Source organism: Psammomys obesus, unplaced genomic scaffold, assembly GCF_907164565.1.
Source record: "Psammomys obesus unplaced genomic scaffold, mPsaObe1.curated_primary_1811, whole genome shotgun sequence".
Taxonomy (NCBI): Eukaryota; Metazoa; Chordata; class Mammalia; order Rodentia; family Muridae; genus Psammomys; species Psammomys obesus.
The window spans coordinates 12,007,459-12,034,773 of NW_026596244.1; the positions used below are offsets into that span (position 1 = coordinate 12,007,459).

Genomic DNA, 27,315 nt, shown 5'->3' on the forward strand with positions numbered 1-27,315 from the left:
AAATGTATATACACATATATATGTGTGTGTATGTGTGTATATATATATATATATACACAGTGTGCGTGTGTGTATGTATATATGTATAAATATGTATACATAGATGTATGTGTATGTGTGTGTGTGTGTGTGTGTGTGTATGTGTATAAATATCTGGTATATCTGAGGAAACTCTGGCCCCTGAATCTGTTGGGCCAATGGTTAAGAGAGCAAGGCCAGGCTGACTCCTAAAGGTAGGCATAATCTCCAGCCATGTCTAGAACTTTCTCCATTTAGTTTTGTTTGTTTCTGAGATGAAGGCTCACTATGTAGGCCAGACTAGGCTGTGAACTCACTATGTAGCTCAGGCTGGTCTCAAATTCATGGAAAGATCTTGTCTCAGCTCCTGAGTGCTGGGATTATAGGCATGAACCATTATTCTTGGTATATACTTCTAAGAATTAGAATCACACTGAATCTTACACAGCAAGTCACATTTTCAGCGCTTGCTGCTTATTACTGTTGAGCTCATTTTCCTTTAAAAGTCACAGGGCTGGAAAGATGGCTCAGAAGTTAAGGATACTTGCTGCTCTTGCAGAGGATCCCGGCTCAGTTCCCAGCACCTACAGAGAGCCTCACAGCCATATTTAACTCCAGTTCCGGTGGATCTGACTGCCCTTCTGAATTCTCTGAGCACCAGGCACACACACGCTACACATATGTGCATGCTGCCTATATAAGCAAATCACTTATACGCATAAAATAAAATAAACTTTTTAAAAGATTATTTCTGTAAGTCAAGTCAGTAGAAAAAGAAACTAAACACATGTAAATGAAAACTATAATAACAATATAACACATTACATAAACATTTAGATAAATTAGATAGACATATGACATTTTCAAAGTTACATGACGCAGAGATGCTTAATGGAAGAAACGCTTTAAGTGAATGAACATGCTTTATGTAGAGACTGAATAGCTTCTGATAACAGAATCTTGCCATTTTTCCTTCCCCTAAAAGCCTCCAGGTAGCTGGTCCCGCCTTGGTCATCTGGACTTTGAGTCTGCCAGCTACTAAGTTTAGTGACCTTCTAGAAGATCTTTCAGCAAAGTGTGATTTTTCCTGAAAGCAAAATCTACAGAGGGGATGGAGAACCAACCCCACAGTCCTCCCTCACAGTTCCAGCTGCAGTCTTTTCTTCCTCCTCCTCTCAGCGTCCATCAGAGGCCCTTCCTCCAGTCCTTCCTCTGAAAATGTTGTTTCTTGGGTTACAGCTACCCGAGTCTCTACCCTATCTCCAACACCAGCTGTGCTAAGTGTACGTCAAAGCGACACTCTGGTCTCAGGCACCTAACTCCTGCCCACCTGTCCACCCAACAGAGTGGACGCCCTACGGTATGCTGCTCACCACACTCCTTCAGACCCCGAGGCCCAGCACTGGCACTCTGAGCTGCTTGTGAGACCACCAGCTGCCTCCACAGCAGAAGAGAACACCTCAGAGGTTCTACACCACGCTGGTCATGGTCAGCCTCCCAGGAGACCAGACAGCCTTCGAGAGGCTAGAAATGTGTGGCACAAACAAGGAGCAACAGCCATGAACAGGAGTTCCTTCTCACCCAGCGCTGAGAACTGAGCTGATCATCAGGTTTCACACATGGTTCCAAGTACACAGATGAAGCGTGGAGGAGTTCATCAACTCACCAAGGTCACAAAGCACAGGAGGGAGAGCCAAATTCTCACTCAGACCTGTGGTAGCTGGAAGGGAGAACACTCTCCTGTTTAGACACCAAATGACCTACCCAGGGAACCAACTAGGCCTAGCCTGCCAGGTCATAGCCTAGACCATGGCATTATGACAAGACTGGCTCCATGCCCACAGCCATTGCTTCCATGAGTGGGTCCTGAGTGGGTCAGTAGCTTCACTTGTTAGTGCCCGTCTTGTTATCTAAAAACATTCAAGGGGCAGCAGAACTTAACACACAGTTGTTGTGAAGGTAAATGAGAGGACAAGACCTTTGCTTCATGCCCTGAACACGGTTTATGCAATGACCACAGATCATGTTACAAGGAGGATGACATTCATCTAATAATAAAAAAGAGACAAATGCAGAGGCCCCTGGCACTCAGTGTCCACTGGCCTCTGGACTGAGAGATCCCAATGGAGTGATGGGAACGGTCCATGAATAGAACAAATGAAACACAGACCTAGGCTATATCGCAATTAACAGATTTTCAAATTCCACAATCAGAAACTTCAAGTGCTTAACAAAAAATCAGGCACCTGGGGATCAATGTGAAGTACTACAGCAGAAATGCCCCCAAATTCCTCTAACTTTTAGGTAGAAAAAAAACAAAATCCCATCAGTGATTTTCCCCCTAAAGTTGCAGAAAAGATTCTTCTCCTCATTAGTAGGTTTTATGTTACCTGCCTTAAAAAAATTTAGAAAACATATCAAAGCGTAGGGAAGCTTACTGTTAAGTACATTTATAGGATGGCATCTTGAAGCAACAGCCCATCAGAGATGGTATGGATGTGGAGTCTTCATACACATGCTATCGCACAGAAGGGCTGGGGCTGATAACCCAAATCCCTCCCCAAGGCAGGCCCCACGAACTACAATCACTCTTCTTCATAAAAAACCTGAGAAACTAATCTTTCCCAACCTCTCTGTTTTAGGACAGTCTCTGACCTGCCCTTTTTCAGGTCCAAAGACCTTCCTTATCTTGAGGGGTCCTACAAGTAGTGTGGAGAAAGCTGTGCTGCACTCCAGGCCCAGGTGGGTAAACAGGTAGGCCTCTCTGGGCTCCCTACCCCACCCCACGCCAGCGCCTATACCCATGCAACCACTCTCCATGGAGACCCCTCAGCTGAACACATGGAGGCGCCTGGGGCTGGAGCACGCGATACCCACCTTCCTGCCTGCCTCCTCTTATGCCTTGATTCCTGTGGGGCCCCTGCTGTGCTTTGTAATAGAAGAGTGAGTCAATGTTTCCCTGGCCTCTGTGAGCTGCTCTATCCAATTATCAAAAGCCTAGAGGGTTGTGGGAACCTTGCCTCCAACCTGTGGCTTGGAAGTGTGGGCAGAGCACCTACAGCTTGCGGCTTGGCACCTCACACAGGGAGGAGGCCTGGGACTGTAGTCTTGCTCTACAGCTTCTGAACAGAGACCGTGTAAGGACTGAACGAGGCTACAGGACTCCAGCTGGTGTCTCCTGCACAACTGAGCACGGCTGGCTGGTGGGCACAGTTGCACTCTGTGCTCATTACCATGGTGCAAGGGGTAAGGAGACAAGGTGGCTGCCTTCCCAACACTGGGTAAGTAGCTAGCAGCCATAATTTAGTCACATATGGACATCAAAACTTATCCTCACATTATCAGCGCTAAGAACTTTACACTGTGGTTACATGCCAAAGTCATTTCCAAACCAACACTCTCCAAGAAAGAAGGCTTTCTGAGAGGCTGTGGTAAATAGACAATGAGCCACCGTCTCACCTCTACTCTGTCACAGGCAGCATGACGTCTGCACATCTCACCCTTAACACCACCACCCAGTCGCCCAGGACGGCCAACCTCACCCGGCCGCCCCTGCCCTAGAGTCCCATATGGCACAAAGTGAGCACACGCACTAAGTCGACTGTGTGTTCAGGCTGTGTGTCTCAACCCTCACCCTGTTCTACGACACACTATTCAAAGAGAACAGCACAGACGCTCGTCTGGGACAGGGGCAGAAAACAGGTGTGAGGCCCGGAAAGACACGGGCGCTTGTCTGTATGGCCCATCCTCACTCTCAGTCCTTACTGGATGATGGGGCGGAGAATGAACCCACAGCTGTGCGCAGGCTAAAAGCGTGCTTTCTTTATGGCCCACAGCCCTGTGTTTACGTGAAGTCCTTGTTTTAAAGGTGCCCAACTTCTGCAGAACACAGAACCTTTTCAGCAGCTGAATACAGCTGCAAGTCATCCCACATTTGTAAAGGTCTAGCTCTGTCTAAATGACCCAAATCAAGCTATCCAACACTTTTTAAGGTCCATTTCAGTCTAAATGATACAAATCAAAACATCCCACACTTTTTGAAGATCTATCACTGTCTGAATATCCCAAATCAGGAAACCCACACTTGTTTTTAAAGGTCTATCTCTGTCTAAACAATCCGTAGTATTTCTCTTTTTCCTAAACTTTGGCCACATTTTCTCTCTACATATAAAGTAAAGCCAAATAAACCAAAGTTAAAATAAACTTGAAAAGATGGTTAGTCTAAGAGAAAAGATCAGGAACGAGATTGCCTGAGTCAGAAGTAGCTATAACAGGATCCCATGGTGCAGGGCTCCGTTTCCTCTTCCTCAGAATGGACGGTTGTACTGGATGTAGCTGACATTCTCAGAACCCTGTGGGTACCTAGACTCCTTACTCCTAGAAAAGGCGGCCAAGGTGCTGATGTCACAGGTGCCCTTTTAAAAACAACAGCCCTGTTGCTTAGACATGGAAGCAAATCATCTATAACCAGCCACTCTGGCCATTTGCATTGCTTATCAGCTGACCAAATACAACACTCCACCTTTCCAGAGGGAGCAGTAGGGCCAGGGACTCTGCCCTCTGCCCCCTCCCGCCGGCAGCACTAAAACAGGTGCTAAGGAATATGCTGTCCCCAGGCCATAGCCCAGGGCGTGTGAGCATGCCAAGAGGCAGAGCACAAGGCTTACCTCCTGAAAATGAGGAGCTTCCTGGAAAAAAGTGAAAAAACAGCAAAGGTTTCCTCTTTAACCGTGCTGGAATCCTGGCCCCATGTGTGCTAGGCCCCATGTGTACTCTGTTACTGAGTTCCAGTCCCAGCTCTAGCAAAGGCCTCAAAGAACGGGGCTGTTTGAATGGACTCAATGAACAGCCACCGCAGCTGGACACTGGATGGAGACCACCCCAGAAGCGCTGACTGTCAGCAGAGATCTAAAACTTGAGAAGAGGACAGAAGCCTGGAGCCCAGGGTGGGAGGAAACTGGGTGACGGCAGAGCAGAGGCAGCCCTTGGTGGCTAAGCTCCGCTGACTACCAGACGCGCTGGCCAAGTCCACGGGTGCGCACCCACGCTCCAGCAAATAAAGACATCATATTTTCCTCCTAAGAGTGGCTATGCCCCTGAGATGGAGGGCACTGCTTTTGAAGACAGCCTTCTCTTTCCACATAACTGAAACCCCACAGAAGGAGATTTGGGGACAACACTTGACTATTCTCCATATTCCTCAGTGGTCTGCTCCCATCGTTGCTCTCCAAGCCTTACCATCCACCAAACTGTCACCTTATAATAAACTTTCCAACACCTAGAGAGCACCAAATTAAATAAAAAAAAAAAAAAAAACAAAGAACTCACAGTAGAAAAACGAGTCTTTTGGCAGAACACCGTTTCCCATTTCCTTCACTGTGGATGGCTTCAGGTTTCAGGGTCAAAGCACTGATACACGCAGAGAACATCAAAGAATAAAGCGCTCTGAGAACGCAAGCTGGGTGCACTCAGTGATTAAACAAAGAGCTTGGGTTTGAAGGCACCCACAGTGCATTAACAGCCAGGCCTTCCTAAAGCCAGGACAAATGTCCTCCACTAATGTGTCCCCAAAACTGCTGATGAAAGTCCTCATATCTGTAACTCCCACAGAGAGAATTCCTCTGTCAAAGACTAACCCACTTGCCCACATACTCTTTCTGGATGGGTCCTGGGCTCCTGCCCTCTCTGGGATTTTCAACATTACCCTCTCACTTTTCTCTCCTACACATCCACGTGAGGAGACTTGTGCCCTCTCCCCCTCACAAGTATAAGTGTTGATGAACAACAACAGCGGCTAAGCACTGAGCCCTCCTGAGGTCCCAGATGCCAGCCCAGCACTTTATCCACGTGACTGTACGGCCTGTGTGGACCCTTGCCATCTGCTACGGTTAGGATCAGCAACCTCCCAAATGCCCATGCGTTACTGTCTTTGTCCATAGAGCCATGCTTCTCCTGTTACATGACAATATGTCACTGAAGGCAGTCTTCTTCTGTGGGTCATGACCAGGAAGTGAACACTTCCTTCTACGTGTGTTCCCACCACTGATCTAGCACGCCCAGACACGCACAAGCGCTTATCCCACCTAGTCATTGGCAGGACCCTCTAAAACCACGCACCAACCTTGGCTGACCGGTAACTGTAACAGACAGTTGACCGGCTTGCAGTCCCATTCCATCTGTGAAGAATGACTGGACATGAATGTACACAAGCCCCGGCTCCAAGGCCTGCCCCACCCCTGCTATCACTTAACCTCCACTCTCCTGCTAAGGGTACCCAGATCCTCAGGCTGCGGAGTCAAGGACTGGGCTTCCTCAATCTCTGCTGGCTTCCATCTCTGGCAGCCAGAGATGTCCTGGGGCTTCTAGGACACTGTTCCTGTGTTCCCTCCTTCTGTAACAGCTGCACCGCCATCTCCCCTGTCAGGCTCCTCTTCCTCTGTGCAGCTTTGCCCAAGACTGAATGAGGCTCTTCCTTTAAGCTCTCTTAGTCTGGCCAAAGTTCCTGCCCATCCACTCTAAGACTTTATTGATAACAAATGTCCCTATTTGGTGGCTGTTCAGTCCCTTCCAGACAGCATTTGTAGATTTCCCACTCTACAGCTTCTGAACTCGGAACTACCCTCACACCAGTTTTACTAGCTTCCTGTGCAAAGAGGATACTGTCACATGACCCTGTGACTAGACTGACTCACCTGAGGCAGGGCCTCAGGCGCTGAAGCGACAAGAAGGAAGGGAAGATGGAAGGCAGAGTCCCTTTCAGGCAACCGCAGCAGCAGTAGCGCAGCTGTGTGAATGGCAAAGGTGACAGTGTCCCCAGCTGGCTCTTCTGGCAGTCAATCTAGCCAGCCCTGTCTAATTCGTGCTCCCCAGGCCTACCCTAAATTCTGCCCAGAAATTCTGCCAGCTGCTAACCCCTTTTCTGTAAATTCCCTTTTGCTTAATACAGCCAGTAGTGCTAGTTTCTGTGGTGACTCATTCCGAAGCCTATGTGTGTCTGTGGCCTAGGCTCTTCCGTGAAGTTCCTGGCTCGACATTCCAAATGTGCCAGAACCACCACTTGGAGGGACAGCTGTCAGCACCTCCAGGCAGAATCCAAGATGGCAGTGAACTTGGTGTGTGAGATGGCCAACTTGCTGAGTGGCTTGCCTATGTGCCCACAGAGAAGCCATCTGGGCATCCCCACTCCTGTAGCCTTCCTTAATTCCACTAAGCTAGCAGTTCTGAGGGGTCTCCAGGGATTTCATACTTCACACCATGTAAATCTCTTGCTCTCCATTCACACTATCAGGACTTTACTTTCGAAAAGCACTATATTTGCAATTCAAAAAACGTCAAAATATGCCGTTATAGTCACAGGCCAGCTACAGCACGTGCTGCACGTGTGAGGAGCGCCAGCATCCACACGGACAGTAAAAGCCTGGCAAAGGACAGTCCAGCAACTGAGAGTTTCCCCTGGTCCCCGCTGCACCTTCCTGCTCTCTTCCAGTTAGGTACAACTCCTCTGCAGTTTGAAGACTGACATCTTTCCTGGACTCTAGAGGTCAATCATACTATCATGTTAAAATAATCTAAGTATGATTTCATAATGTGCAAAGTACAAAGTCTATTTTGTCTTTTCTTCCAGCTTTGGGAGAGCAAGGTAGCACAAAATATAATTTAGTATCAGATGCTTGCAGCCATATTCTCCCATGCTGCAAAGAAGGCAGCTCAGAAATCCACAGAGAACAAGAGTGAGGAGGAGACTAAGGGTTTTTCCTCCTTGAGTAGAGACACGCAGTGCATCTATGAACTAGAGCAGGCATAGTAGCCCAAAGCATCCACACAAGTTTTAATAGTTACCGTTCCTTGTCGGGGAGTGCCATGGTTTGGATAAGTCCTCTGAAGAACCATATATTAAAGACATAGTCTGCAGCCTATGACTCTTTTGGGATGGGGCACAACTCCGAGGGGAAGCAATGGGATTTAGGAAACTGGAGGCATGGCCCTGAGATGCCGGGACTCCAGCGCCTTCTCCTCTCTCTAGAGCGTCTTCCCCTCGCCCCCTGCCCCACCACAGCAAGAATGCCAGAGGTGAAAGGTTTGGGAACTGGGTCATCACCTGTGCTGACTTTCCACAGACCCCAACCAGGGAGGCCAACCCACCATGGAATGACAGCTCCAAAACAGTCAGCCAAAACCAACCCTTTGTCCTCTGTGATTATCACAGGAATTTATCCCAGTGATGAAAAAACAAAAGTGGGCCTGCCTCATTTTATTACCTAAAAGATCATCTAAAAGCCCTCAAATCAATCTGATAGACTTGTCTTCATAATACAGGCTGCTGACTGCTACATTCACCACTTCTACCCACCTGCATTAGGATCTTAGCCAACAGGAGAAAGTTATCAAAATAACGCTTAGACAAACATACCCAATGTTAGTAACACTGCCCGGGAAATCCAGTGAACGTTTTAACCGTTTCTTGAAGGGCAGACCGCATGGTCTGCTTGGCATGGTGACCAAAGCAGCCTTAAGGCTTTACAGCAATTACGAGAATCTCACACAATACTAATGCGGCTCAGTGGCTTACTCTGCTGGGCCTATTCTTCTATGAATTCTTCTTTCTATGAATATTGGCACAATATGATGTCGCTCAAAAAGCACAACTCCTTTCTGCAGAAAAAAAAAAAAAATGCATACATACTCTCTGAAAGTACCGCTTTAAGCAGCCATGAAGGGTTGCAGCTCTGCAAGAAGCTCTTCAGCTGGGAGAAAACCTCAGTAGCAACTAACACAGGAACACCTGGGAACGGAGCGGGAGCCTTCAACAGCACTTTTAAGCTGCCCACTGAACACCTGTCACACACTTGGCCACAGAACATGACTTACCACCAAGGTCACGTCTATGCAATAATCCTACTGTCAGAATGCCTTAAAGGCAACTTTCTCCCTACAAAACCCAAAGAATGTAGGATCAGGTCTACCATGCGCCCAGAATTCCTTAACAAAAGACAGAGGGGCTAGGAGGTTAATTCGGAAATGATCTCTTGGCCATACAATGGTGACTGTTTCTGTTTCTAAGCCAGGGTCAGTGGCAAACTGTGCTCCGGGCCCCTAATACCGCTCGGGCCCTCCTCTGTCATATAACAGGGTCTTCCGATGGCCTCTTCCCTATGACCTCCTCCACCTCTGCAAAGACGCAGCTTAAATATCAGAGAAGGAAGGGGATGACAGTAGTCTGTGTGCAGTGGGCCCCTAGAGGCCTCCTGAAGCAGCAGCTACACGGCTTTGCATCTCTCATGGGAGGTATGACCAGGACATTCAATCACCCATTTCGAAGGACAGATACTGCCAGCAAGCACTACGCAGTCACTATGCTGTGTCTGCCTGCCACCAGAGAGATGTGGCCAGGCCAGATCTTCACGGTGTCCAGGCCCAGAGCAACAATAACACAAACAAAACCAAACCCGCCAGTAAACCAAATGGCTGCCAAGAAAAAGCCAGTTTCTAATGCCTTTCACCGGGGAAGCCCACTGACGACGAAGACTTAGGTCCTCAGTCAAGTGCTGATGTCAGTGACAAATGCCTGTACATGGCCACTGAGAATCCATTCTCTGCCTCACTACAAGCCACCCAGAAGTGTAAGAGCCTCTGTAAGACACTTTAGGGAGCCAAAGGTAAAAGGCTAATCCTGACTGACATGTCCCATCAGAGACAGAAGAGCCAGCAAAGGCGGTACAGAAGTGACGTCTGAGGAGGGAGCCTTGTGGTGGTTTGAATGTGAGTGGCCCCCACAGACTCATATATTTCAATGTTTGGTTCTCAGACAGTGGAACTGTTTGGGAACAATTAAGAACCGTGCCTTGCTCGGGGAAGGCACTAGGGGTGGGCTTTGAGGTGGGCCCAGTTAGTTTCTCGTGTTCGTTCTGTGTTTTTGTGTGTGTGTGTCTGTCTGTCTGTCTATCCATCTATCCATCCATCCATCCATCCATCTATCTCTCTGTCTCTCTCTTGCTCTCCCCCCTCCACCCTTGCCTTTCCCACTCTCCACCTTCTGCTTGTGGATTACATGTAAGCTCTCAGCTACTGCTGCAGTGCTGCGCCTGTTTGCCTGCTGTCAGATCCCTTGGTGTGATGGCCATGCACACATCCTGTAAAACCGTAAGTCATAAATGCTTTCTTCCACAAGCTGCCTTGCTCATGGCGACTCTTCACAAGAGCAGAAAAGTAACTAAGACAGCCTCATCAGTAAGAGCCCAGGTGAGTCTACTTTTCAAAGACTGCTCACAACCTGTGCTCACGGCCAGAACCTCCTTCACCTGGGCAGCAAACAGGAAGCAGTTGTATTCCTGTTCTGCACAGTATAAACCCAGAGGAGAAAGAGCCTAGAAAACTGTGCCTTGCTTCCTCGGCAATACTGGTAGGAAACTGTCCATGGGACACACCACGGTGAGAAAAGGCGGCACTAAATTCAGGGTCAGCAGGGCCAGTAATATCAGTTGATTTCAGGCAGGGAGCATGAGGCTAAGGAGAAACATGTGCGCCGAGACTCCTAAGCAGACCTTCAGCATTTTGTCTGTGAGCAAAGTAAGACCTATCAAGCCAAAGAAGGATGACTGAATAAAAGCCGCCTGTAAAGAGCTCTGTCAGGTGGCCTGTCGGGCCTTACGTGAAAGGAAGGGGAAGCAGAAAAGAGAAGAGGAGATGGACAGAACAGGGAGAGCCACCAAGGCTCTGTTCCAGAATCCCACTGATTAGCAGTGGCAGGGAAGATGGCAATATTCTGCCAACTGAATTCCAGGGAACTGACAGCCACGGGCTGCACTCCACAGTGAGAGTGGCTGGGGCCTCCCTTTCAATTCAGCCAGGGAACTTAATTGTTCTTAATTATACAGATGCACTCATATGCAAATGGAGCACTCAGAGTTTGCCTTTTAAATTGTAATTTTTCTTTCAGACCCTTGAGGGCTGAAGTGTAATTGCTGAAGAGGCTGTAAAAGAAAGAATAGTCCCTGTTAGTGCCCTAGCCTGGGAGCCAGGGCCTATTTGCTCAGTACCCTTTGGGGTCTGCTCCACTCTCACAGCAGGCCACCCCCATCCTTCCCCAGCTCTCCTTTTCAGCCCACCCCTTCCTCTGGCACTCCCCTCCCCCTCCAGCACTCTCTAGCCCTAGACAAAGAGCAGCAAGCACCCTGTGCCGAACCACAAAGGCAACAGGCAGCTGGGGAAAGCAGCAGCCAGTGGGATGGGATGGGATCCGTCCAGCAAGCAGCCTTCAGTTCTCAAGGCAGCCGATTACAGCAGCAGCTAACCATGGGGGACGGGAGGGGAGTGTTCCTGGGGGAGCAAGGAACTGTACAGCTTGATTACAATTAAAAAGCAAACCCGAGAGGGAAGCTGGCAGAGCACCCTCAGCAATGCTGGACCAAGCGCGGCACTGGTGACGCTCCCCTTTCCTCAGATTCCTAAAAGCCGTGTGCTTTAGGAATGTGCTTCTGTGTCAGGGACTTCAGAAATATTCAGAGTGGCATGTTTTTGGAAACTTCGAGGACAACAACAACAAGAAAAAGCACAAGCTCCTAAGTACAGCCTGGACACATTCCTTTGTGTGGTTCAAGTAGCACATGCCCACTTCTCGGCTCCTCCAAACCTTCCAGAGCACTCAGTGCGACAGTTTCATTACCCAGGACCTAGCTCCCTCTCTCAGGGCAGTGTGGTCTTCTCTGGCTCCTGTCTGTCCCTTCCCTGTGTGTGCACAGGACCCAGTCCTCTCCATCTATCACCTCAGATCTCTTCAGGCTTTCATCACTCCTAACATCCAAGTTAGCATTATAGCCTATTCACGTCACAGACGGACAACTAAGACCAGGCTGCTTCAATCACCTCCTCACAGATGCTCCTACACTGCAGCCACACCGACCCTCTCTGTGCCTCAAACTCCACATCCATCCCACCAGAACCTGTACCTGTTTTTAAACCCTAGGCAGAACCTTACCAGGCGCATGCCACGACTCAGTGCCGACCCCATCAGCACTGGCTGCTGCTTTCCCTACGGACCATGTTCGACTCTGAAGGTCCAGCCCTTTAGAACCCACTTTACAGCTGGTCGGAGGGCTCTGCTCTGCATCTCCAAGGTTACTCCTGCTTTCAGAGGCCTTACTGCTTTCAGAAGTCCATGCCACAGGGCCCAGCATCCCCACCTAGCTCAGTCCCCTCATCTCGTTGCACAGTCTGCTCTAACTGTGGTCTTTCAGGTTGCCCTGAGGACACTATGGTTAGATAGAAGGCCCAGCATAAGGCTTTTCTTGCAGCCGTCCCTCTTTAGGCATCCATCACTCAGATAATCTCTGGGCAAATTTCTTCCCTTCTTTAAATCTTTGAAAAGATTCCCTGCTTATACCCACAGGTGTGGCCCACAATCCATCCTTGTCTTTCTCTGTCTTCTGCTTACCCAGTCCACACTGTCCTCACATCCATGCCTGAGTCTGCTCAGGGTCTCTGCTCCTCCGCCTCCTGCTGTCAGGTTGCAAAGATCCCCGCAGACAGGGCTGCGGGTCCATTTTGCCTGCTAGTGTGTTCTCAGCATTCAGAACAGTCTCTCGTTAGATGAATATAAGAAAACTGTTCCAACTGGAGTCATGGGCTTCTAAAATCACAGTTCAAGCCTCAAAATATTTTTCATTAGTATGAAACGGTCTCATCCTAACATGTCAAAAACAACAGAGCACAAATAGTGTTCCCCAATTTCAACCTTAGCTTTAGTAAATCTAATTTACAAATATGATAAAAATGTACACAGATTTTTTTAAAATAAACTAATGACAGGTAACTGATATTTCTTATTCAGCTATTTAAAAAAAGTCAAGACTGAGTTTGTGATGTAGCCCTGTGGTAAAGCCTAGTATGTACACGGCCTAGGTGTACGTATATACACACACACAAGCACGCACGCTCTAATCATGACAACAATATATAAAATTGGAATAAATTGGATGATTACAAATGTTGCAACTCTGAGATGCACTGAGACGTATAGCTGAAGTCTGAGTGACAGGCAGATCTGGGCTGGAAGAGGACAGTGTGGCTAATCCTTGGTTTGCGAAATCTTTCAGAAAGTGGCACCAAGTACAGTCCTGGCTCAAAGACAACTGATGGTGGTTCTTTGATTGTGAAGGAGAGCCTCTCTTGGCCCTTCAAGTTGGGAACTACTGCTCACCAAAGCCCCCCCCCCCATCCCAGTGCCTTCCAGGTTCCTTCGTCTCACGTCCAGGGCAAAGAAGAAAAGCAGAGAAGGAGCAAGCACAGCAATGTAGATTAAAGAAAGGTAAAAACGCTCATGAGGGGAAAGGACGGTCCCACAGCAGGACACCACACTGGCCTCTGAGAGACTTAGGTCCGGGAGCCGGATGGAGCGGAGATCCCTCTGTCAAGGTGGTCATTCATGGCATGTACTGCCTGCACACCTCTGCCAGCCTCCCTGGCCCAGACAGAGAGCAGACCATGCATCGCTTCCAACTGGAGAACAGCCACACATCTGGCCGCCACTGTCCACTCTCTCCTTCAACACGTTTTGTAAGCTATTGGATTCTGCAGGTTAAGAGCCATTTCCCCCTTTACTCTTGGGGTACATGAATGTGACCAATTCACGATCAATAGATCCTTTGGGGACCAAACCCACCATGTCAGCAACATGTGTTACTGCACAAGGCTATGAGTTCTCCTGGTCTCCTAATCACACTATTAGTGTGGATTAGTCATCCATACATAACTCACAGTCCCTGAATGATGAAAAGCCAAAGCATTTAGAAGCCAATTACACAACATAAGCTGAGCCCAGTGCACAGCTCCCAGGCTCCTCTGCTGTTGTGCTCCCACATCTAGACCCTCAGAAGTGGGAGACTGTGGCCAGTGTCATGGCAAAAGAGCTGAGCCCCTCCTCCAGGGACCAGGACAGCTGAACTCCCATGCTTCAGGCACATGTGTGAGCTCATCTAAAACTGAGAAGGTCCCAGCTTAGGCTTAGATATGTAAACCCAGTAGCTACAGTAAAGTCATGAGGTTGGGTCCAGAAGTCAGTAATCTAGGGACTCTATAATATTAAAATCATCAGTGACTTCATGAAACAATTGCTTTGAGAAATCTGACTTTTCAAAAGATCCACAATGATCTGTGTCTCCACTAAAAAAGGAGAGAAAGAATACTTAAAACTATAAACACAGGCTGAAGGTAGGTCAGTGGTTAAGAGTGCTGGCTCTTCCAGGAGACCAGAGCCTAGTTCCCAGCCCCAGCATGGGGCAGTTCACCAGTCAAAAGCTCTAGCTCCAGGAGTTCCGATACCCTCTTCTGGCCTCCTTGGGAAACCAGCATACACATGATGTCCCAGCAGCCTCTTTGAGGAGGGACAAAAATCTAAACAGACTGTAATCTGTAAAAATCTAAACAACCCTAAAAATATGCTTACAAATCAAATGCAAAACTCTGGGTTGCACTGTATATGACGTGCAAATTATCTCAAACCAGCGGTAAGATGAAAGCCAACATGCACCAGCGTCGAGACTTGGTCACTCTGTCCCTGGTGCGGAAAGAGCAGCCCTTCACACTTGCAACGCCCACATGTCCACCCAGCCTGGCCCCACAGACCTCGCACAGCAAGCTCGATTCCTGGTACACAGGAAAGCACAGATGCACTGATTAACACTTTCACAGCACTCTGAGCTGCAGTTAATTCCTGCCCATTATCCCGGAGGAAAACCACCCTGCTTGAGCTCGAGGGCCTGGCAGCTGCAGGGAACAGACCCATTTGGCAACAGACCCTGCTGCTGCAAGGACTCCATCATGAAGGGCTCATTGGTTTCAATCAAGCAGGCATGGCTCCAGCAGGCCGCAGGTGATGCCTTCGTGGTCTGTTAGCGGGTACCTTTAACAAGCCAGCAGAGAACATGAGAGAGTCTGAGAGGCGGAGGGAGGGGAAAGCAAAGGGCAGAACCAGAGCTCTCACGGAGGCCTCAGGTCCCACAACTAGCCAGCCTCCACAGCTCAGCCAACCCACCACCACTCAGCTACTCGGCTTCACTACTCTCCAAGTAACCCCTCAATCTCTCCGGAAGCAGTTCCTGTCTTAAGAACGCCCACTGTAGGACTGGAGAGATAGTTCAGTGGTTAAGAGCACTGGCTGCTTTCCCATGATGGACCTGGGTTCAAGTCTCAGCACCCACGTGGCTTCTCACACCTGTCTCTAACTCCAGTTCCAGGGCTCTGACACTCTCACACAGACAGACATACACACAGGCAAAACACCTATGAATGTAAAATAAAAATAAATTTTATTAAAAAGAATGTCCACTGTATTTCTCCCTTGGTAGAAACAGATAAGAAAATACACTAATGCTATCTTATACAAGAAAGTAGTACAATCAAATGTATACTAAAATGTACAACAAACATTGGCATTTTAAAGTATTTACTTATTTAATACTGTGTGTAACCGGGGTGGCACACATATGGCACAAAGTATGTGTGGAGGTCAAAGGTGGCTTTGTGGAGTTGGTTCTTTCCTTCCAATTTACATGGCTTCCAGGGACTGGAACAAAATGCTTTTACCCAGTGATCTCCCTAGCCTTCAGTCAGAATTTTAATTCTCACTACAGACAATTCCATTTTCATTCCGTTTTCAGTAAGATATGTTCTGCTCGAAGGATGAAATCTTTCTTCTGTGTCTGAGGAACAGTTTCTCACTAAGCACTTCCACTCTGTCCATCAGCAAAGCTGGACTAAGTGTGTGCATATGGGAGCTACGGATGGACCCATTTTTCAAAGCATCCAGCATTTCCGGTCAGCCAACCATCCCTCCACTCACTGCTCATTTAAAAGATGCTTCCAAAGAAGCTCATTCTCACTCTACTCTTCAGTCTCAAAGGGATTGCACGAAACAAGCTGATTATATGGGACAAAAAGGGATTTAATCCAGAGAATTCAGCTGTGCTCAAGGGCTCTGAAGTGTGCACAAAAACAGACTGTATGCTGAGCTTTCAAGACAGGCTTCCGGAATCACAAGGAACTGGCCCAGGAGAGGAAAGGTAGGGACCCTAGTCCTGATGGGACTCTCATCCCACAGCTGTTGGATCCCAAAGAAACCCAGGACAAATGGCTAACTGCGGTGCCTACTATTGGAAGGGGATGGTGGCTGCCAGGGCCCCCAGCACAAGAACCCCGAGTCCTGGCTCCGCTCCGCACTCCTCTCCCCTGCCCCTACCCTAGGCCTCTCCAGTGCTGCCCCTCCCCCCCAGCTTGCTATTCTCCCCCAGCTTCTGATTTCCTGTATAACCGGCCATTTTGGCCACTCTCTCTTAGTCCTCCTCCTCTTGCTTCTTCTCCCTCTCCTGGTTCCCTCTCTCCCTTCTCTTACGGCCTTGGTCTATTCTTCGGCCATGTTCAGTCCAGACCTTTCCAGATGCCTCTGGTTCTCCTCTCCCCCTCACATCTACGCTAAAAATCTTCTCTTCAACCATACTTAAAAGTGGTCGTGCCCCACTTTCACTCAAAGACCAGCTACCGCTACTGCTGGTCCTGACTTTGGAAACTTTTCCAATGCATTGTCTCTTTCCAATTCCTGTCATTTCATTAAAAACAGTTGAACTGATAGAACTAATATCCCCCCACACTGGACATTTTTTAAAAATCACATTATTCCAAACTGTCAACACCCAATCAGCATTTTCTTGGCATCGATGCATAGAAGATTAAATCAGAGTTCCTATGCCACAAGGAGTGTGTTTCTCAAGGGGGTGGCAGAGAGCTAAGGAAAATAAGTGAGACAGCAAGAATTTTAGGCTCACCAAACAAAACAGCTGACAAACAGCAAGTGGGCTAGTCAGCCCTGGAGCGCCGATGCCGCAGTAGAGCGCGGCTCCTGTGAGGAGCATACGCAGCCCCTGTGCAACATCCCAGAGTCTACGCTTGCAACCAGATCTTAGGACAGCACCCGAGAGTGAGTTCAGAACCTGGGCACATGTCACCGGGAGCCTCCCCCGGTTATGTGGAAGGGCAGGAAGGAAGCGGGGGCCTTTGAAGCGAGTAACGTGAGGACTCAGCTAGCGAACGCAGCGCAGACATGCACGAGGCTGCCCTTTGATTCCTTGATTATTTTCTCCTGGAAGGAACTACCGCTCAGGTTTTATATTTGTGTTTGACTTAAGAATTCCCACTGGGGATTTGGTTTTCTTTCCTCGTTGGTTTTTCAACCCACTCCCTTCCACAACCACAGTATCTGTCTGTCAGTCCATCCACAAAGGTCCCCTTACTTCACACCTTCACTCTCAGTAAGTGGAAACACACTGAACTGCACTTCTCAAAAGTTACACTGAAGGGGAAAGAGGTACACCCACAAAGCCTACCGGTGCACGTGGGAAGTTTACTTTCATTTCTTTTGTACAAGAATTCCATTCCACCTACCACATTTCAAAAGCATCATATGTACAACTTCCCACAGAGAAAATCCCATGTCACCAGGCATCTCCTTACAACGGCACTGGCAGCTGCCTCTCTGTGGAGAGGAACGTTTCCATTGGCTAAAGTCCAAATTCAGACACCAGGTTAAAGGACACTTCTCCCGAGAACCAGGACAAAATTAAACAGAAGGATTCCAGAAGCAGCAACTGCTGAGTGTTCTTTTGCCCCTGTGGACAGCAGACTGGACGTCTGTTCTTCCCAGACCACAGGACAGCTGGCTTCCAGAACAATGCACAAATCTGAAGCCTGCTGTGACCCACAGCACACACAGCTGGGTATGACACCAGCACCGACGGCCCTTTCCTGACCTGGAATCGAAGTTTGCAGCCCACAGGGGGCGGGGGAGGCCCCCAATCTGTGTCCATTTGTCTTGGGAACTCTGAAACTGAGCTGCATGGTAACTGCCGGGCCTGATGACTTGACATATGTGTGACACCTGTGTGATGGCAAGGCCGCTGCTTTGAAGGAGGTAGGAGAACACTGAGAAAAACGTGAGAGAGCTTTCTCCTCGAGTTCAGAAGGAAACATTTTCTTCCTAACAATGGCTCTCACCGTCACTGTTTTGCCATGTCAACTGCTCTACTTCTCCCTGGTGAAATGGCTCATGGGCACTGCAGAGACCAGACTGCTTATTCTATTTTAAAACACGCACATAGTTTTTCTAGTAACAGAAAAATGACGCATCAAACATCAGACTCATGTTTGCCACCCACAGAGCCCATGCGTGCCAACGGCTGGAAGCTCACAGAGCCCCACTCTGTCCTGGCTTCCTAAGTGGGGTCTTTCCTCTCGGCATGCTCCCAGCTGCTAAGTCACCCAATGTAGAGGCCGGCGGCAGCCTAGTCCACACGCTCTGATCAAGGTCTGGAGCCGAGCCAAGGCCACAATGTTTCCTTCCCAGCTGAGCGCCCCTCAGCGTCTGTGCAGCGCTCACTGTGGGTGCAGGTTGAGGGCTGGACAGACAGCGTCCATCATCACAGCCAGACCTGAGATGTGAATGTTGGAGACACAGCCGTGCTCAAAGTAATGGCACCAGGATTACAGAAGCCTCTCAGAACTGAGACAAGAACAACTTCAGAAAGAGGAGGCTGAAGACAAACACAGGCAAGGTGATCTGTGAAGGTGTAAGCAGCGTGAGAGCAGGTCACCAGACCCCAGTATCGCAGAGTAAACCTCGACCTTAGAGCCAAGAGCCTGAGAGTACCAGGCTGGCCGGACACTGCTTGGGTCCATGTGCCCACCTTCCCTGGGACACTTGCCTTAGTTTCCTCAAGCAGAAGAAGATTCCTGATTCTGACTCCCTGCCCTAAGGCTGTGAACGTATTCAGAAAACACCCAAAAGTAGGCATTACACGAAAAGGTTTATCAGGGTGGGCCACACCTCTGTTCCCTAACTGGCCCAGCCCAGTTCTGATCTGCCCTTTCTTAAAGGACGACCAGAAAAAGAATTAGGAGTGAGTCTTCATACAGTCCCAGCAACACTGACTTTTTCTTTACCTCAAGAGATGAATTTCCTGCCGTCAGTCACTGTCTGAAATAACCCCAATCCTGGCTAAGCTCTTCATGTCAGAGGTGTACTTGGAAGAGTGTGTGTGACCTGACCTGACAAAAGGGACCTTTGACCTTTCCATAAGAGGCAGATAAGCTCACCCATCTAGCACCAACTGAGGCCTATGGTGTCTAGGGCCCTGTCCCTACAAAAGGGACATAAAGACAAAACCACACAATATATTTAACACTGGCTTTCTCCTCAGAGCCCAGAGCCTGACAATAAACTGTGATTATCAGAGCTTCTGCCAACACACCCATGACCCCTCCATGTTCCCACAGGCCCCTGCACAAACTTGGATTACAGTGTGTGTCACGGGATGACAGTCTCCTACAATTCAACTGTCTCAGCAGGAGGGAGTAAGCTTTGTAAGGAAAGGGGGGGGAATCCCTCACCTCTAACCTCTCCAACACAGCAGCTGCTGGAACAAGCTCTCAGAATCCTGCTGAGACCCGAAACCAGGGCCAAGTAAATGAACCTGTGGCGATGTCAGACAGTGAGCCACAGACAGCACCTTCGTCCAGAACACCGTGGAACCAGGGCTGGCCTGCATGCACTCTCAGCCCTCCCTCAGGACGCAGCCCTCACCAGCAGCGCTGACCACTGTGAGCCAGGCCACACAAGCAAGCTCAGAGCCACTCCACACATAACTCAGAAGCCCCGGGTTAACTAGGCCTCAGGCTGATCTTCCCATACCTCAGTGCTTGAGGACCACTGCCTTCGGAGCTGAGTGGGACACCAATTTAACAAGTAAGAACTGGTAAGACTAAGGCAGTAGCTGGAGGAGAAAGCATTAAAAGCAGAGTGGAAAAGGGTTGTTTATGGAACTGTTTGATTGACTGAAGAAAAAATCCTAATATATAAATACAATGAGCAAAAATATTTCAAGTTTAAGAAAAATGGGCAAACCTTCATTGTGTCGTCATCATCATGATCACCACTGGGTCTCTGTATACGTGCATGCGCCGAGGTACATAGTGATCAGAGAACGTCATGGAGTCAGTTCTCTCCTTCCCCCTTTACATAGGTTGTGGAGACAGAACTCTGGTTATCAGGCTTACACAACAAACACTGTTACCTGCCGGTTTTCTGTCAATTTAGCACAGACTAAAGTGTTTGGGAAGAGGGACTCTCAACTAAGAAACTGCCTCCAGAAAACTGGCTTATAGTTGAGTCTGTCTGGCACTTTCTTGATTAATGGCTGATGTGGGAAGGTCCAGCCCAGTCAGCATGGGAACCTAAGGCAGGAACCTAAGGTAGGAACAGACTGGGCAGGTGGCCCTGAGCTGTATGAGAAAGCAGGCTGAGCAAGCCAGTAAGCAACACTCCTCCATGGCCTCAGCTTCTGTTCCTACCTTAGGTTCCTGCCTTGAGTTCCTGCCCTGACTTCCTCTGAGGTGCCATGTCCTACAGATATGTCTGCCTGCAGCCCAATCTTCTGGAGACATCTTTTCAACTGAGGTTCACCCCTCCCAGATGACCACAGCTTATGTCAGGTTGACATGGAGCTAGTGAGCACACTGTGTAATCCTTACTCACACAGACGCAACCCTCACTTTTCCTCCACAGCACGTTCCCAGGGCTATGGCGTAAAGCCGCCTCTTCTCATGGCAGCCATGTTATAATGGAAGAGTGGCACGCTCACCAACGGCAGCAGATAAATAACAGCAATGAGATGTTGCCCAAAGGCTGAGACACAGCTAAAAAGCCTCTCAATAACACAGCAATGAAAACCAGACTCAACCCATAACCCTTGGGGTTTATGGCAGAAGCAACCTTAAGAGATCACAGAACTAAATCTCTTCCTCTCTGGGCCGGGAAACGCAAACCCAGAGAAACTCTGGCCCAAAGTCAGGAATCTAGTTAATGAGCAGAGCTGAAAACCAACCCCTGCCTTCTACCCAGCAATCCAATCCAATCACTAGTAGAAAGCTGAACTTCTTCACAAAATCTCCTCAGACAAGAAAGGGTGTGGTAGATCACTACCACTGGGCTATAGGCCAAGCCCTTTAATTTTCTTTATATCTGCGCACAGACTTTCCTCTATAATCCTATCAATAAGAATTAGTGATCACAGGGAAATTCTGACATTAGAAGCTAGGTAGGGGCACGAGGCCTCCTTTCTGGGTGTTTCCCAGGAGTGCACCCTTAAAACACCAGCCACTGGAGCATCACAGCTGTCAGTGTGGGCACGTGCTAACACTTCAATTCTTCGTCTTCCCTCAAGATCTGACCTTCAGGCCTGTATCACAGAGTTGTCTCCCCTACCAACCGAGTCCAGTCCTTTGACACTGAAACAACACAGAAGTCTGTGCTCAAAGCTATACAATCAAGTTACAAAAATAAAATTAAGTTGCAAAAGAGAATCTTCTTATGCTTTAAGTTCAGTGGCTGGGCTGCATTTGTAGCTATTCTTGGTCATATGTAGCCTTTCAGCCTCAGGATGGACATACCTAAAGGAAGAACTGTTTTCTTTCAAAATTTAAAGTTTGTTAAGCTTGTCACCCATCCCATGTCACTCTTAACACAACTGCTCCCCTCTCTAGCTTTTAGTAAACTCAGAACAAGCCTTGCATCTTATAGAAAACAATACTTCAGGCCACAGACTGCAAGGAGCCAGATATTATGAAACTCCTCAGTTTGACCAATACTTCTAGCTCACAGCTCAGCATACGCCAGGCAGTTGGTAGCCACAGGTTTGCCGATGCCTGGCAGAACACCTGATAATCACATTCACAGCCTGCAGGTCACAATACATGATATGCTAAAGGCACAAAGGTTAAAGCTATAGGCAGTCCTGCAATCTAAATGGGTTTTAGTACTGAAAGCAGTATTAAATGGTAGTGTCACAAGATGGACAGAGCCTCAAAACCTACGTGTTATTTAATGCCCAGCTATATGACAGATCAGAGTGGGGGCGGACTACGCACATGCTGCTGGGAAGCAGGGCATTTCCTCTACTTCCACTAAAGAGGTAAATCAAGGCAGGCGCGGAGCAGACCCAGTGTTCAAAGTGGGAGTGAGGACGGCAATACCGAATGAGCCATGAGAATGGCCACCTCCTGGGCACAATGCCACTCACTCAACATAAAGAACATCTGTGAAAGAAACATCTGCTAGGTCACCAGGATACAAAATAAAAGGTGCCAGAGGGCCCTTACTCTTGTAGAAATCCCTCTGAATAGGGGCAAACAAGAATGCTGGGCAGACCATGAGAGATCAAGGCAGAAGAAGCAGAAGCTGGGGAGGGCAGACTTCCCGGAAGAGGCCTCTGAGTAGGCTGTCTGGGGTGCAGAGGGCTGGCCTGGACCTCCCTGTATTGCATTTACCTTCACACCGAGTGTGGGTCCCAGGCATTTAACACACGACCCCAATGTACCGGCCTTGGGAGAAAGCTTCTGATGCCCCCTGACATTCATACATAATGAAAGCTAGTTCACTATTTACCCCACGTATGAACATAGAAAACCTGAATCAAAAGAGCATCAAACAGGAAGCTCAAAACCCACAAGGCAGGCTTCAAAGATGGGAAGGCCCCGTTTCGTGAAGGGCGGCTGAGGTTCCCACTTCACTTCTCTCTTCTTCTGGCCTTCACTCTTACTTTAGCCCCACAGACTCAGAAGACTATGCTCAAAGGTCTTCTTTGTGCTTGAAGAAGCCAGACTTCCCACTGTACGTGGGACCTCACTCACAGCACTGTAACTGAAACCCCTGAGGAAGCAGGCATTGCCAACAAGAGGTCCAGCGCACATGGTCTGTGGAATCCCTTTATTCTCCACACAACTCAAGACTGCATATCAAACATTTCCTTTGCAGTAATGAAACATTTTAAAAAGATCAACAACAAATACACAATCAACGAAGCTTACAGACATGCTAAGTAAAAGCCAACCCCAAAAGGATACATCTGTGTGATTCTATTCCCATGAAGTCCTTAGAATAGTCAAATCACAGAGACAGAGAGAACGGTGGTTGCCAGGGGCAGATGGCACAGATAAAGTTGCTTGCTTGTTTTTAATTGCTGTAGTTCTGAGATAGTCTCCCTAAGTAGCCCAGGCTGGCTTAGCCTGGCCCTAAGCAGGCTTTGGGCTCTGAGGCCAGGACTGAAGATGTGTGTCACCATGCTCTGCGGTCATTCTTATGGAACAGGCACAGAATTTTAGTTTTGCACAATAAAAACCTGTCTAGAAGTGGATGGTGGTGACGGTCATTCAGTGATGTGGATGTCTAAGGAAGTCTACTCATCTACACTGAACTACACACTTAAAATGGTCCAGCTGGCACATCTGACATGGAGAGTGGGAGCGTGGCTTGGTGGTGAAACACTTACTTGCCTGGCATGTGAGAAGTGTAAGTAAAGAAGGTGAGGAACGTGTAAGGGCACCTGGGGCAGAGCCTGAGGCCTTGATCCCTCGAGCTCACAAGCTGTCCTCTGACCTTCACACACACGCTGTGGCACAGACACAGAGACACTTTTTTAAAAACAAACACACTTTTTAAGAAAAGACACAGGAAAAGAGATCTCCATATACAAGGCAAGCATGTATCTCAAAGTGCCCAGCCAGCGCCTAGAAGGCTCCCAAAAGAAACGGTGACAATCCAGCAAGCCCTCTCCTCCAACAGGCGCTATTATCATCCTGGTCCTCCAAAGGCCACAAGGGAGCAACTGTCCTTGCCACAGATGCCCACACCACAGATCTAGGAAGTGCTGCAGTTGATGCTCTACTGCCCCCCTGGCTCCAGACACAAAGACCCGTGCCGGGCTGGGCTCCAGCCTCCTAGTCACACCTAGCGCAAACATGCCACCCACCTGCTCTGTGAACTGGAGAGCTGTTTTAACCGCTGGATGCAGAGGTCCCAACCCAGAAGCAGAAGCCTGGGACAGGGTCCCCGGTTCCTCCTGTTAACTCAGTCAGGGCAAAACTACTCAGGTATCACTGTTAACCCACTCTAGTCAAGAGTCCCTGGCAGACCTGCGAGCCTGCTCCTGAACAGAACTGTTCCTAGCTGAAACCCTGTCCTGTCAGCCGGCTTGTCCTAGTCTCCCCTGAGGGCACTATTCAAATTTCCCCTTGGGTCCTTTAGGCCTTCCAATCTGCTGCTTACCGTGTGGAACACATACTTAGAGGCTTAGTATCTGTTTTTAAGATGCATGAAAACTGAGTGTTCACACTTTAATGCAAATTGAAGCCAATCTTAACGTAAACCTCAAACAGCGAAGTCAGCCTAAGAAAGGTGGGATTCATTCAAAGGCTCCAGGACACCCCTTCTCCAGAAGCCAGCCCAGATAAGGAAGCACACCAGTGCCCTGAGCTCACACAGGTCCAGGCTGCAGGCTCTCATGTCAATCTCTGCGGGGTGCTTCCGGTGACCTGAGCACCGGAAGCAGCAGCAGCAGCACTCACCCAGCATGAAGGCAGGGCTTCTCCTGGTAGTTGTGTTTTCAAGTGCAGAAATGTGTAAACTCCTTGGGGTCAGGGGCTGGCAACTTTCCCTATTTCTCTAAAGCATCCAGGAAGCTTCTGGCCTCTCCACAGCACACACTTGGTCTGAGCAGGTGCTTGCGAGGGCCCCAGAGTTTAAAAGGACAACATGCTTTTGTCATCAGAGTTCTGCCCATGCAGACGGGGGTGGGGGGGGAGGGCGAGCGGCCACTTGCCCTCCTGCCTACAGGCCGTGTTTTCCTTCATCCCAGTCTCTTAAAATTAGCAGAGTCACAAGTACGAAATGACCAAGCCTACCTTGGCATTTGCTAGGCACTGACGTCCAAAGCTGCCCGCCGCAGCTCCCCGACCTTTGAACGTTAGGTGAGGATGTGCAGCAGCCCCCCCTCCTCTATTAGTGCTAGCCAAAGCCTGAGCGAACAGCCCTGCTCAGACCAAGTGTGTAAGGCCCCTGCACAGGGTGAACCGGACAGAACTGGCCACTGGGATTTGAGCATCATTTCGATGTCTGTAACACCAAAAATAAGCCTGCTATGCCAGTAAGTAATTGTTGGCAGCTTCTACTGAAGGCTGAGCTCCAGCACGCAACCCAGAGAACATTTTACACATGATACTGGACAATTGCTGTCCAGTTGTCAAAAGCTAGCAGGGTCTCCTTCAAACCTCTACCATTAACTTTCCCACTCACCATGACCTTCCATTTTCCCAAGGCAAGAAGTGTTCACAGTCAACCACCCACTGAGCAGGTCATTTGCGTGTGCACTCTGCCCGCTGAGAAGGATGGAGACAGAGAACACGGGCAAGGACTTCCAGCCGTTCGTGGGAAACAGAGCCCTGGCTGTGCACACTGGTGCAGCCTATAACCTCAGTGCTCCAGAGGCTGAAGCAGAAAGACCACTCCGAGTGACTAGCCTGGGCTTCATTTTAAATTCCAGGAAAGCCTGAGCTACAGAGTAAAACTTGTGTCAAAACAATCAAAACCAAAGAAAAAGATAAAACATTTTTAAAATGTAGAAACAGAGCTCATTTTTAAAGACGGAAGCAAGTAAACCAGAGAGTGAGGTCCCTCACGGTCCTCATGGTCCCCAAATTCAGAGAAAGGTGAAGTCTGGTCATGAAACAGCCCAGCGATCCTAGAGGGGGTTCCTGAGACCAAGACAGAGCTACCGACTCCCTACAGGAAACACAAGCCAGCAAGAACAAAAGCCTGCCACGGTCTTTTTGAAACTGTCACATACACTAATTCTCTTTAGCTGTTTCCCAGCCACAGGCCGGAGTCACTATGCAGCATCCCTGCAACACCACGAGGCTTCCACCAGTACACATTTGCTCTCCAGGAGGACACAGAACAGAGGCAAAAAGCAATCACAAAGACGGTGTTTGCTGGGGTTTCCAACTCTGCCACTTCACTACCGATTTCTCAGCTAATGCTGATTGCTGATTTTCAGAACCCGACACTCGGCTCAGCCCTCTTGTGGTTGTATTTTCTCTCTGTATCTTCCTTTGACGTGCCTACCACCTGTGGTCCTCGCAGCATCTATCACACCCACAGTCTGCCAAAACATTTCTCAGCCTCCGGCAGCGCTTTTCAAAGGTGCTCAGAACACTTTTTCCAAAGTGTTCAGCACTGCAGTCACAGGGCTGGCTTCTGTGGTCCTGGGGAAGGCTTGGAAATGTCCACACCTGCTAACCTCGACCTCATCTGTCCGCTGGAATCAATGAAAGCCCTGCACATTCTCACCTCTACTCTCTGGGTCTCCACCCTCACAAAAAGTGTGTCAGAAATTGTCTGCTCAACAAGAGCTCATCTGATGTATGCCCACTGCGTTATAAAATGTGTGCCCACAATAAAATCAGGAAACTAGCAAACAAATCACATGGAGGGCACACCACTCAAGCTGGACAAATTTCCAAGTCACAGAAAACACCATAACGCAGACTTATAACTGTAAAGATTCTAAAAGGAGGCAATCCTAGGACTAGTTAAGAGAGACGCTTTAGTTAACTAAGTAGCCCTGCTAGGTCATCACAGGGACTAGCCCAGACAGGCTCTTCTATTTCTGCCCAATAGTTTGCTAACACAGGACTGCACCCACACACGGTTGGCCATAACTGCACAATCTTCAGACTATTCCTTCCACTGTTCCTGTGCTTTCCAGGAGCCTTGCAGGAACAGCGCCACAGATGGGTCAACGGGCCCCTAATGACATGCTAATGACATACACACAGCGACTTCCGTCTACCTTAATACTGTGTCACAGGCAGAGTAGACACGGGCTGGGCAAATATACAGACGTGGGGAGTGGGGAACACAACACCTTATGGAAAAAAGTATGTGTATGTATGTATATATGTGTATGTGTGTGTTATATGTATATGTATGTTATATGTAATCTGACTTTTGAAAATTTAATAAAACTATAATCATGTAAAAACATTCCTAGGGACTCTCCCATGGCCACAAAAGGAAGCCATGTAACGAGATGGCAAAAAAAAAAAAAAAAGGTGTTGTGTCTGGGTGTGGGAAGAGGTAGGAAAGCCTACATGGTGAGCACAAGGAATACTCTCTCAGCACAGGAAACATCTTGGCATAGGAAGTAATTCCCTAACACAAGAACAACAAGTTCAACAGAGGAAATAAACAAAACTTCAACCAGCTTTAGTTTAATAAACAAATGCAAATTAAAATACACAGTGCCTACCTGGACCTCTCCGATTGACTTTTTAAACACAAGCAAAAACATTACTACCCAGTGTTGGGAAGGAGGTAGGGAAACTAATGACCAAGACATAGGCAGGTGAGGATAAATGAAAACA

At 48.5% G+C, this 27,315-nt stretch overlaps 1 protein-coding gene across 3 annotated transcripts in view; it reads right to left on the reverse strand.

The window, feature by feature from the left end:
• The window catches only part of Tmem131l (transmembrane 131 like), a 127,794-nt gene that overhangs the window by 63,500 nt on the left and 36,979 nt on the right, over positions 1–27,315 (reverse strand). The gene's annotated exons all lie outside the window — the stretch shown is intronic.